Source organism: Leopardus geoffroyi, chromosome C2 (genome assembly GCF_018350155.1).
Source record: "Leopardus geoffroyi isolate Oge1 chromosome C2, O.geoffroyi_Oge1_pat1.0, whole genome shotgun sequence".
Classification (NCBI taxonomy): domain Eukaryota; kingdom Metazoa; phylum Chordata; class Mammalia; order Carnivora; family Felidae; genus Leopardus; species Leopardus geoffroyi.
In genome coordinates, this window is record NC_059333.1 from 103,598,831 (window position 1) to 103,611,612 (window position 12,782).

The 12,782-nt window shown below is 37.4% G+C and overlaps 1 pseudogene; it reads left to right on the forward strand.

The window, feature by feature from the left end:
• Positions 1–367: 367 nt before the first annotated feature.
• LOC123576352 lies at positions 368–529 on the forward strand (annotated as a pseudogene).
• Positions 530–12,782: the final 12,253 nt, after the last annotated feature.

A 12,782-nucleotide genomic window follows, 5' to 3' on the forward strand; every position in this document is an offset into this window, starting at 1 on the left:
CTCAAAAACAAACATTAAAAAAAGAAAGAAAGAAAAGTAAACACATGGTCCTCTATACTGGGAGCCAATAATAAATAAAAAAATAATACCCTGTAGAGCATTTCAATGTATAGTTTACATAGCACCTTAGCATAAACTCCCTTAATTGATTTTTAGAAAGGTATTCATTTTAAATAAAATTGCCGTTCCAACCAACCTACTTTTTACCAAAGTGCCTTGAACTAAATTTGTGCCAGATGACTAGTAGCTGGATTCCAAGCCCATTTTCCAAGTGAGGAAATTGAAGGTCATGGAAGTTAGTGGACAAACATCAAATATGTCTTTAGGAAATAAAACTAAATTATTGGTTCCAAAGCAATCCATAAATAGCTTTGCCCAATGGCAGTATCGTAGCCAATGAGGTTTATCTGAGGTGTGATTATTGCTAATTGACACCAAAGCAATCCATAACTGAGGTAGAAAAGTTTGCAGGGAAAAGCTAACACATTTGCCCTGAGGCTGTTACCTTTAGAAGGTCTTGTTTTTAAGACTGGACTTTGACTAGCATCTGGAAACTTAGTTTTTAAAATACTCACTAATTGGTAAGGTCTGACTGCTGTGCCAGCTTGCCAAGACTGTTTACAAAAAGTTTTGTTTTCATCTTTTTATGGTCAGAACCTTCTTTAGAATCTTACAGTCTGGACTTTGGTTGGCCTGGGTGCCTCTGTGATCAACTTCTAGGGAAAACCATGAATGAATCACAAACAGCCTTCCCTGGACAGGTGTTGATGTATTTTTACTGCAGGAGAGTATGACGTGTGTGACCCCTCACAGAAGGCAAAGGGCACAAGAAGCCAGTCCAGGGATTTCTCCAGACTCTGCCTGATGTGATTTTTCAGATGTGTTTTTACTGATATAGCTGTACATCCTTACTATGCTGCTGTAATAAATCTTAACTATGAGTATGATGCTGAAATCTGTGAATCCTAGCAAATCACCAAATATGTGGATGGTCTTGGAGGTCCACAAAACAGAAAGGCAATAGAAGAATAATAGAGACAAGGGAGAATGGAGGCATCTCTGGGGACAGACCTGAAAGCCAAGAGATTCAATGGGGTTACACACCTTGTAACTACCCCCAAAGTAGAAAACCAACACCCATGACCATGGAATTCACTCATGCAATTCCTCTAATAAAGAAGTGTTATTACAATAGTCTCCTCCTAGTCATGGTTTCACTATCCCACAGTTTCAGTTACCCATGGTCAGCTGTGGTCCAGAAAGAGATGACCCTCCTTTTTTTTTTTAATTTTTTAAATTTATGTATAGTTGATACACAATGATGTAACATTAGCTTCAGGTATAAAACATAGTGATTCAAAAACTCTATTTGTTATGCTATGCTCACCACAAGTGCAGCTGCTCTATCTTTTATTGGGAGTCTTTAGGCAGGGAGGGAAGAAAGGACACATATTTGTTTGTGCCAACATCACTACCCATTTTTAGGACATAAAGATCAGCCCTGTTTGCAGAACCAGATCTTTCCCTCCTCCCTCTCCAAAGTATCTGCATCAGGGATGTGACTTGGTGAGAAGAGTAAGGAGGAAAGAGGAAAGGCCAAATTTCTGAACAATCTTCTTACCTGTGTTATTAAAATGGCTGCAGAGCAGACACACAGGATGATGTTGAACCTTTGGTCTCATTTGTGAAAACGTGTGCAATTTTTTCCCCACGCTACACTACCTACAAATCACCAAATTACAAATTAACCCTTTGTGATCCTTGGTGTAATGAGTCATTTCTTTGGGGCTTTCTCTTTCTGGGAATTGGGAGGGAAAGAAGCAAGGTATCATTCTGTTCTTCATTAGTATTTTGGTCCCAACATGCAAATACAATTTTCTATGTAACTTTTTTGTGGTACCTATCAAAATGAATATTTAAATTAGATAAGTTATATGAAAAAAAAGAAGGAAAATACCATGTCTAAGTAAAAAAACAAACCTCATCCCCAAATCCAACAATGCTATTACAATATCATTGACTATATTCCCTATGGCGTACCTTTTGTCCCCATGACTTATTCATTCATAAATGGAAGCCCGCATCTCCCACTCCTCTTCCCTCATTTTGTTTATCCCTCCATCCCTTTGCCTCTGGCAATTATCAGTTTGTTCTCTATTTATGGTTCTGATTCTGCTTTTCACTTATTCGTTTCTTTTAGATTCATGTATGAGTGAAAGCATATGGTATATCTCTTTCTCTGGCTGACTTATTTCACTTAGCATTATACCCTTTAAGTTCATCCATGTTGTCATAAATGACATAATCTCATCCTTTTTTATAGCCATGTAATATTCCATTATAATATATACCACATCTTCCTTATCCATTTGTCTATCAAGGGACACTTAGGTTGCTTCCATATTTTGGCTATTGTATGCAATAAACATAGGAGTGCATATAGCTTTTCAATTAGTATTTTTATTTTCTTGGAGTAAATACCCAGTGGAGTTACTGGAGTTACTGGATCATATGGTTTTCCTATTTTTAATTTTTTGAGAAACCTCCATCCGTGTTCCACAGCGGCTACACCAGTTTGCAGTCCCACCAAACGTGCATAAGACTTCCTTTTTCTCCATATCCTGCCAACACTTGTTATGTGGTTTTGATTTTAACCATTCTGATAGGTGTGAGGTGACTTCTCGTTGTGATTTTAATTTGCATTTCCCTGATTGTTAGTGGTAATGAGCATCTTTTCGTGTTTCTCTGTTGGTCAGCAGATGATCTTCTAAGGTATCATCAGAAGACCAATAGTAGCCTAACACTGTATCCCAATGCCTACATCATTCACCTCACTTCATCTCATCATGTAGGCATTTTTTCATCTCACATCATCACTGGAATAAGGGTGAGTACAATACAATAATATATTTGGGGGAGAACCCACATTCACATAACTTTTATTATAATATATTTTTATAATTGTTCAATTTTATTATTAGTTGTCATTAATTTCTTACTGTGCCTAATTTATAAATTAAATTTTATCAAAGATACATATGTATAGAAAAAGCCATAATATAGTAGGGTTCAGTTCTATCCACTTTCAGGTACCCACTGGGGGTCTTGCAATGTAATCCCCAAGGGAAAGGGGGACTAGTGAATCTACTCACAATCGGTTAAAAGGAGGAGAGGAGGCTCCCTGAACAATTGAATATAAATTCCAACACTATCCAAGAGAGTTGAAATTATAGAAGAGAGATTGGCTTTTCTTTGCTGAAACACCGCATACTGATTAGCAGCCCAAAGAGGCAAATTTATTCAAATCTACCTCCCTAAAACAAATGTCATCTTCCCTGGGGGAGTAAAATGCTGTGGAACTATATATAGGGTACACCATTTAAAATTCCTTTTTTAGGAAAATTCCTCTACACATTTCTCCACATTAGATGTATTTGTAACCTGGATAGGAGCTGAACCTTATTTCAAAAGTGATAGCTAACTAATCCTTTGGGTCTCAACCTAATATCCTATTGTGTAATCTATGCATATACTATGCGATTTATATTGTACAATCTCTTAATAGATGTCTATTTGATGGCAAATTCATTTTGGTGTTTTAATAATCAAGCTCATTTCTAGTACAATGCACATAAGCTTTTTTTTTTTTTTTTAACACATCTCCTATAGTAAGCTTCTCATAAAGAAACTAACCTCCCATACACTTACACACATATACACACAGGCACAAATCCCTTCTATCAGGAAAATTTTGGAATCAGAAAGCACTTAAATACAGCTGGCACCCATCTCAAATGGCTAAGAGAGAGCTAATTAGAGCTACAATGGTAACTGTCACGATATAAGAAGGCCTAAGAGTCCAATGCTTCCATCACAATACTGACGGCGTTGTTATTTCACAAAGGTCAGGGCTAACATCATGCCAACAGGGGAAATATCTTTTCCATATACTAGAGTAGACTAGTTTTTCTTGGGGGAAAAGTGGATGAAAAAAATGTGTTCTCCTCTTAGGTAGCTGGGAGCAAAAGTGAATGTAATTAAACTCACACCATCACCTTTACCCACAGTACCAAGCCTACCAACACTCCAGCTCACCTTTGGAGTCATCAAACCCTGTGCTATGGACTGCATGTGCTCCCCCCAAATTCAGATATTTTGAATAGGATTAATGTGCTTATAAGAAGAGGCATGAGAGCTTGTTTCCACCCTCTGCTCTCTGCCACTTAAAGACACAACAAGATGGTGGCCATCTATAAGCCTGGAAGCAGGCCTCACCTGCTTCCAGATCTGCCAGGGACCAGACACCAGATCTGCCAGGGTCTTGATCTTGAACTTTTTTAGCCTCCAGAAATGTGATAAATAAATGTTTATTGTTTAAGTCACTCAATCTATAGTACTTTGTTATAGCAGCACAAGCTAAGACACCCTAGTTATAAAAGGAGTATCAGGCTTTAGAATGTTCCGAGACAGAACCTGCTTCCATGAGAAGTGAAATTTCCTAAGAGATGGCAGGGTACCAGACTCCATGCATCTGAAAACAGGGCTCTAGATAAAGAAGGGAGACTTGAGAAGAGTGGAAAGCAGCACTGCAAGAATATGTACATAGCTTGCACTTCTGTAAGAGATCCACCTTCAGAACACCTCCTTCTCATTATGCACCTCCATCAGTGCAGTATAATTGGTTCTGAGGAAAACTAGCGACTGAAGATATCAATTGGAAACAACAGCTGAGAATTTCCCAGTCATCTTATGAAGATTTTGTAGGTGAGAATTGTAAGGTTTTTTCCCCACTGAGATTACTAAGGGCACTACATAAGAGCATAGATTTCCGGTATCAGAAAGAAACCCTCCTAGAACACAGACACAGTAAGACAAGTCTGTCCAGATTGTAAGTTTCCAGAAGTCAGAAATAATGTATTCATTTTAAGGTGCAATTTTCTACCCCAGGCAAGTGGGCCATTAGATGCTTAGCAATTTGTTATTGAAAAATAAACAAGAGCTGATTGCTATATATAAAATGCCGCCATCTCTACCTCTGTAGGTATATCCATCTTGTGTATCCTCTGCAACATTTTCTTTAATTCTTCTGGCTACATACAGTCTCTTTCTCCTTAGGATGGCCATTGCACGCCATTATTTTGGTAGTAAGTATCCTAGTTAAGCTTGAAATAAAGACATCCGTTTATTTTTTCCTCATCCTTTCCCCTGCCGTACTTCATTCCTGACCCCATATACTATAAGCCCCTTGACTATCATATACATCTTTCTGCCCGTAAACCTTTCTATTATGGTACAGAACAGAATGCCTTACCTACAGGGAGTTCAGATTTTCTTAATTTGATTTTATACACAAGCAAAATGGTCTGCAGGTTATTTTTTTCTGCTTCCACGCTACACAACAGATTTATCCTTAAATAACATCACAATACTCATTTCTGATTTTATGTTGTAAACTAAGTAATTACTGTTACACTTAATTGTGCACATTACATAGTTATATCATAATATCGCACATTTTTCTATTCCTTGCCACTACTAACAACTAAAATCTCTTCATTTATAAACACTTTTATTATTTTTGGAAAGATCTATTTCTTCTAGCCTGTGCTGGATGGATATGCTCATTTCATCTACTCACCTGATGTTACACCTCAGATTGAAATGGATATACTCTGTGGGGATTCTGAGGATAAAGTTTGACTCACTAGATGACTAGTTAATCCACATCGGCCAGAAAACTTCTGACTTCTCATTTGTAAAATGAGATTTAAAAACCTTTATCATTATTTATTAAGCACTCACACTATACCCAGGGAACCTAATAAAAGAAACTGCACTCAAAGAGCTTAAAAATAAGACCTGTACTTGCCGTAAGGGAACGTGGTGGGAACTCTCATCTCGGGTCATTCCATTTCAAGTGCTTTACATATTAAAAGGTTCCGAGAGCATATGGGTTCAGACACACAATTTGTAAGAAAGCTGGCAAATGATTCCTAGGGGAGAGATTTCATCCTAGCGACACAAAAGTGCCAGGATTAGAGACCCCACAGCTAGAGAGGCCTAATGACAGAGAGAGAAAGGCAGAAAATACTAGAGATTAATTCAGAGTAATAAAAGTTTTGCAGGGAAAACAAGGCCTTTTCCTTTGCAGAAATATGAACAAGTTCTACACATCATGAGTAACACTCTGAATACTTACTTGTATTTTCTATAAGTTGGATCCATTTAGTTTATCATCACACTGAGTACAATAACCATCAACTCTTTATTCAGGTCACAAAATTCCACCCAAAACAAATCATGACCAGACTCCTAAACAGACACATATTTTTAAAAATCCTAATTTGTCTACTTTTCACTCCAGAGAATGAGGCAGATCATGTCTACCCTTAGCTGCCTTGTATTAAATCAAGTCAGAGAGTGTCAGCTTTATTTACAAAACTGATTCATCAAAAAAAAACCTCTCTTAGAATTGAGAATTCATTTTTATCTTTGGCCTTATTCCCTTTATTTACTTCCACTTATATTAATGTAGTATTTCTTGTTCTCTCTTGCTGTGGAATTAATAAATTAAACCCAAGGTAATTGTTTTCATGTAATCAACAGCAGTAGTCCAAGCACTAAATAATTCTAATAAGAAGCATTTATGGTGAAGTCAAAGTTTTTTAATGAACAACTCTTTTTTCAGTTTCCTTTTCAATTTATGCTTAAAGAAGATCATTTGTTTTTATTGTTTCAACCTATTTGTTTTATGGTCATAGAACTTAGACCTCAAGGGAACTTTGGAGATCACATAATCCAATTCATTCATTTTACAGGTAAGAAAAAGTAAGACATTAAATAGCATGGCCAGGCCTCGTGATCCCAGACCTGGTTTTTTATCCTTTTATTGCATTTCCTCTCTGCTCTGTAGTGTTCCTGAGGGGGAAATCTTAAGCTTTATTTCCAACTCCCACTTGGAACGTAGCTTCCAAAGACAACTACAAATAGAAGTCTGCATATAAATCATGTCTGAATGATTTGGAATGTGCCAATGGGGCTTCACCCACAGTGTTTACCTCTAAAGTCCACACTTTATATTCATTAGTTAGTGTTTCTTAAAAAAAAGAAATTCCTTACTGAGCAATTAATCCTGGTTATCAAAATCTACCTCCCAAGCATTTGAAATCACACTTATCCATGATATTTAACTGGTAAATGATTTTCTGTTACTTCTTAAATGCATCTACGTTTATAGAAAAAAAAAAATATTTCAGTTAAAACTCCAAGAAAGCGATCCTATTTGAAAAACAGCTTCTGATGAAATATTATTCTCTATTTTCTCAAATATAATTTGCAGCTGTGTATAAACAAACTTTCTACTTGCTATAAAAAGTCTAATTTTTATTTCCTTAAAAATAATTCATAGAGTATGAAGAAAACAGCTAAAAGGAGATGTCTTTAAAAGATGGAAATTTCTATTCTACTCTTCTATACTTTTCTCAAAATGAAGCATCTTGCGACAAATTGAAGAATTAGCACTAACTTTAAAAAGACATTGTTGGGGCGCCTGGGTGGCTCAGTCGGTTGGGCGTCCGACTTCCGCTCAGGTCATGATCTCGCAGTCCGTGAGTTGGAGCCCCGCGTGGGGCTCTGTGCTGACAGCTCAGAACCTGGAGCCTGTTTCAGATTCTGTGTCTCGCTCTCTCTCTGACCTTCCCCCATTCATGCTCTGTCTCTCTCTGTCTCAAAAATGAATAAACGTTAAAAAAAAAATAAAAAATAAAACCTGATATGTAAAAAAAAAAAAAAAAGACATCGTTTCACTCTTGAGTAGTGAAACTGTTCTAGGAAGAAATAAAATCATCTGATAAGTATAGTAAAAGTAAAGTAGAGTTAATATTAAATACTGTAAAAACACTATACATGATAGAAATGTGTTCTTGCTTATTTATGTTTTTGTTTTTGAATGAAAATGAAAATAATTTCCATTATTAAATGTCATATAAATAACAGAAAACATTTATTTCTGAACTAGTATTTCAGAATGACTAGCTTTGTGGTATATATTACTGGTATACATTAAATACAATGAAGGGTAGCAGAATATGACCACCAAAATGTGCTGCTTGGCCATTTTGAGCTGAAAGCAATTAAAAAGAAGCAGATCCAAAGAAAATGCTCTCTGCCCTTCCACTGTTTGCCTAAAAGCAGGACATAAAATTTGTAAAGATGTCCCTCCCTCCCTTTCTACCAGGAGGACAGAAGTTAATCGCTGTAGATAAGAATAGACCCTTACTGGCCCAGAGACGTCACTAGAGGAGCCTACATAACAATCCTTACTAACCTTTCTATTCCATTCGGTCCACCACAGGTTTATCTTCACACAATTTGTCACTGTAGAAACTCAAGGTCTCTTTCTTTTGTCTTATCATTTGGCTAAAAATTTATTGCTCTTTTTAAGCTGCTCTATAAGCCCAAGCTTTAACCAGCCCTTTGATTTACTCATCACTGAGTGCTCTCACATGAATGTATGATGCACATCTTAATCCACTCCTATTTGTTTTTCTCTTGTTAATCTGTCTTTGTCACTCTAGTTTACTGGGCCCCAGGTGGAGAACCTAAGATGGGTAAAAGAAAAATATCCTCCTCTACAATAAATTCATAAACAATGCTAACAATTTAGAATTTAAGGTCAAAGCCCAATTTAGAAATTAAGGTCATGTTCATGGCTATTTTTCCAGGATCCGGCCCAGTACCTATCGCACAGTGAGTACTTAATAAAAATGTCTCAGTGAATGTGTAAGTAGGCATACAGATTCTCAATGATTAACAACAAAACACATGAGGCAAGTTTAAGCAGAAATGAGATTTATCGAATGACATTAGGTAACGTCCAAGACTCCCATGAGAACTAGTAGGTAAGGCTTTAAAGCTTTGCAGCTGGAAACAGCTCCCAAACCACAGAGTGTGACTATTCTGGGGAAGAACCCTCTGCCACTTCACTGGATATAAACACTGTGGCTTGCACTGCTGATATTGGGTGGCATTGGTCTCTGAACTTACACACCAAAAGTATCATCTTTCTTGATATTTCTTTACCAGTGAAATCAGCAATCAACACAGAACTCACGTTATTCTTTCCAAACGTTTCCCCCTAATGCAAGAATCACTAAGTACATGATCTGCTTCCTAGGTGAGACTATTACCAAATACTTCCTTTCTGAAATCATCATGCTCTCAGTTTCTGTTTCCTTATCACCAATCAATTGACTATTAAGCCAATACTACATAATCTACAGTTTTGTTGTAGCAGCATCCCAATTCTGGCTACAAATTCCAATACCAGTCAGGATAAATGAGGCCATGCTACAATAACAAAAAAAAAGTCAAAAATAACAATCACCTAACACAAGAGTTCAATTCTCATCTTTACTATACATCGGACTTAAGTTGGTATGGAGATTCTGCCTATTGTAATCACTAAGGGATCTAAGCTGACAGAAACTCGTTTGTACCATGTTTTTTTTTCAAATATGTGAGCCAGACAAAGATGAATATGGCAGATCACATGGGCAATGAAGGCTTTCACCTGCATTTCATTGATCAAAGCAAGTCACATGATGATACCTATAAGACACATGATAACACCCAATTCATTTTTTTAACATGAAATTTATTGTCAAATTGGTTTCCATAAACACCCAGTGCTCATCCCAACAGGTGCCCTCCTCAATGCCCATCACCCACTTTCCCCTCCCTCCCACTCTCCATCAACCCTCAATTTATTCTGTTTTTAAGAGTCTCTTATGGTTTGGCTCCCACCCTCACTAACTTTTTTTTTTCCCTTCCCCTTCCCCATGGTCATCTGTTAAGGTTCTCAGGATCCACATAAGAGTGAAAATATATGATATCTGTCTTTCTCTGTATGACCTATTTCACTTAGCATAACACTCTCCAGTTTCATCCACGTTGCTACAAAAGGTCATATTTCATGCTTTCTCATTGCCAAGTAGTATTCCATTGTGTATGTAAACCAAAACTTCTTTATCCTTTCGTCAGTTGATGGACATTTAGGCTCTTTCCATAATTCAGCTGTTGTTGAAAGTGCTGTTATAAACATTGGGGTACAAGTGCCCCTATGCATCAGTACTCCTGTATCCCTCGGGTAAATTCCTAGCAGTGCTATTGCTGGGTCATAGGGTAGATCTATTTTTAATTTTTTGAGGATCCTCCACACTGTTTTCCAGAGTGGCTGCACCAGTTTGCATTCCCACCAACAGTGCAAGAGAGTTCCCGTTTCTCCACATCCTCTCCAGCATCTATAGTCTCCTGATTTGTTCATTTTAGCCACTCTGACTGGCATGAGGTGATATCTCAGTGTGATTTTGATTTGTATTTCCCTGATGAGGAGCGACATTGAGTATCTTTTCATGTGCCTGTTGGCCATCTGGATGTCTTCTTTAGAGAAGTGTCTATTCATGCCTTCAGCCCATTTCTTCACTGGATTACTTGTTTTTTGGGTGTGGAGTTTAGTGAGTTCTTTATAGACTTTGGAAACTAGCCCTTTGTCTGATAATGTCATTTGCAAATATCTTTTCCCATTCTGCCGGTTGCCTTTTACTTTTGTTGTTTGTTTCCTTTACAGTGCAGAAGCTTTTTATCTTCATGAGGTCCCAGTAGTTCATTTTTGCTTTTAATTCCCTTGCCTTTGGAGATGTGTTGAGTAAGGAATTGCTGCGCTGAGGTCAGAGAGGTTTTTTCCTGCTCTCTCCTCTAAGGTTTTGATGGTTTCCTGTCTCACATTCAAGTCCTTCATCCATTTTGAGTTTATTTTTGTGAATGGTGTGAGAAAGTGGTCTAGTTTCATTCTTCTGCATGTTGCTGTCCAGTTCTCCCAGCACCCTTTATTAAAGAGACTGTCTTTTTTCCATTGGATATTCTTTCTGGCGTTGTCAAAGATTAATTGGTCATACTTTTGTGGGTCCAATTCTGGAGTCTCTATTCTATTCCATTGGTCTATGTGTCTATTTTTGTGCCAATACCATGCTGTCTTGATGATTACAGCTTTGTAGTAGAGGCTAAAGTCTGGGATTGTGATGCCTCCCACTTTGGTCTTCTTCCTCAATATTACTTTGGCTATTTGGGGTCTTTTCTGGTTCCATACAAATTTTAGGATTGCTTGTTCTAGCTTTGAGAAGAATGCTGGTGCGATTTTATTGGGATTGCATTGAATGTGTAGATTGCTTTGGGTAGTATTGACATTTTAACAATATTTATTCTTCCAATCCATGAGCACAGAATGTTTTTTTCACTTCTTTGTATCTTCAATTTCCATCATAAGCTTTCTATAATTTTCAGCATACAGATCTTTTACATCTTTGGTTAGGTTTATTCCTAGGTATTTTATGATTCTTGGTGCAATTGTGACTGGGATCAGTTTCTTTATTTGTCTTTCTGTTGCTTCATTATTAGTGTATAAGAATGCAACTGACTTCTGTACATTAATTTTGTATCCTGTGACTTTGCTGAATTCATGTATCAGTTCTAGCAGACTTTTGGTGGAGTCTATCAGATTTTCCATGTATAATATCATGTCATCTGCAAAAAGTGAAAGCTTAACTTCATCTTTGCCAATTTTGATGCCTTTGATTTTCTTTTGTTGTCTCATTGCTGATGCTAGACGTTCCAACACTATGTTAAACAACAGCGGTGAGAGTGGACATCCCTGTCGTGTTTCTGATGTCAGGGGGATAGCTCTCAATTTTCCCCATTGAGGATGATATTAGCTGTGGGCTTTTCATAAATGGCTTTTATGATGTTTAAGTATGTTCCTTCTATACCAACTTTCTCGAGGGTTTTTATTAAGAAAGGATGCTGAATTTTGTCAAATGCTATTTCTGCATCAATTGACAGGATCCTATGGTTTTTATCTTTTCTTTTATTAATGTGATGTATCACATTGATTAATTTGCAAATATTGAACCTGCCCTGCAGCCCAGGAATGAATCCCTCTTGATCATGGTGAATAATTCTTTTTATATGCGTTAAATTTGATTTGCTAGTATCTTGTTGAGAATTTTTGCATCCATATTCATCAGGGATATTGGCCTGTAGTTCTCTTTTTTTTGCTGGGTCTCTGTCTGGTTTGGGAATCAAAGTAATACTGGCTTCATGGAATGAGTCTGGAAGTTTTCTTTCCCTTTCTATTTTTTGGAACTGCTTGAGAAGGATAGGTATTATCTCTGCTTTAAAATTTTTTTTTTTTCAACTTTTTATTTATTTTTTTTGGGACAGAGAGAGACAGAGCACGAACGGGGGGAGGGGCAGAGAGAGAGGGAGACACAGAATCAGAAACAGGCTCCAGGCTCTGAGCCATCAGCCCAGAGGCTGACGCGGGGCTCGAACTCACGGACCGCGAGATCGTGACCTGGCTGAAGTCGGACACTTAACCGACTGCGCCACCCAGGCGCCCCTTATCTCTGCTTTAAATGTCTGGTAGAATTCCCCACGGAAGCCATCTGGTCCTGGACTCCTATTTTTTGGGAGATTTTTGATAACTGATTCAATTTCTTCACTGGTATATGGGTGTGTTCAAATTTTCTATTTCTTCCTGTTTGAGTTTTGGAAGTGTGTGGGTGCTTAGGAATTTGTCCATTTCTTTCAAGTTGTCCAGTTTGTTGGCGTATAATTTTTCATAGTATTCCCTGATAATTGCTTGTATTTCTGAGGGATTGGTTGTAATAATTCCATTTTTATTCATGATTTTATCGATTTGGGTCCTCTCTCCCTTTTCTTTTTGG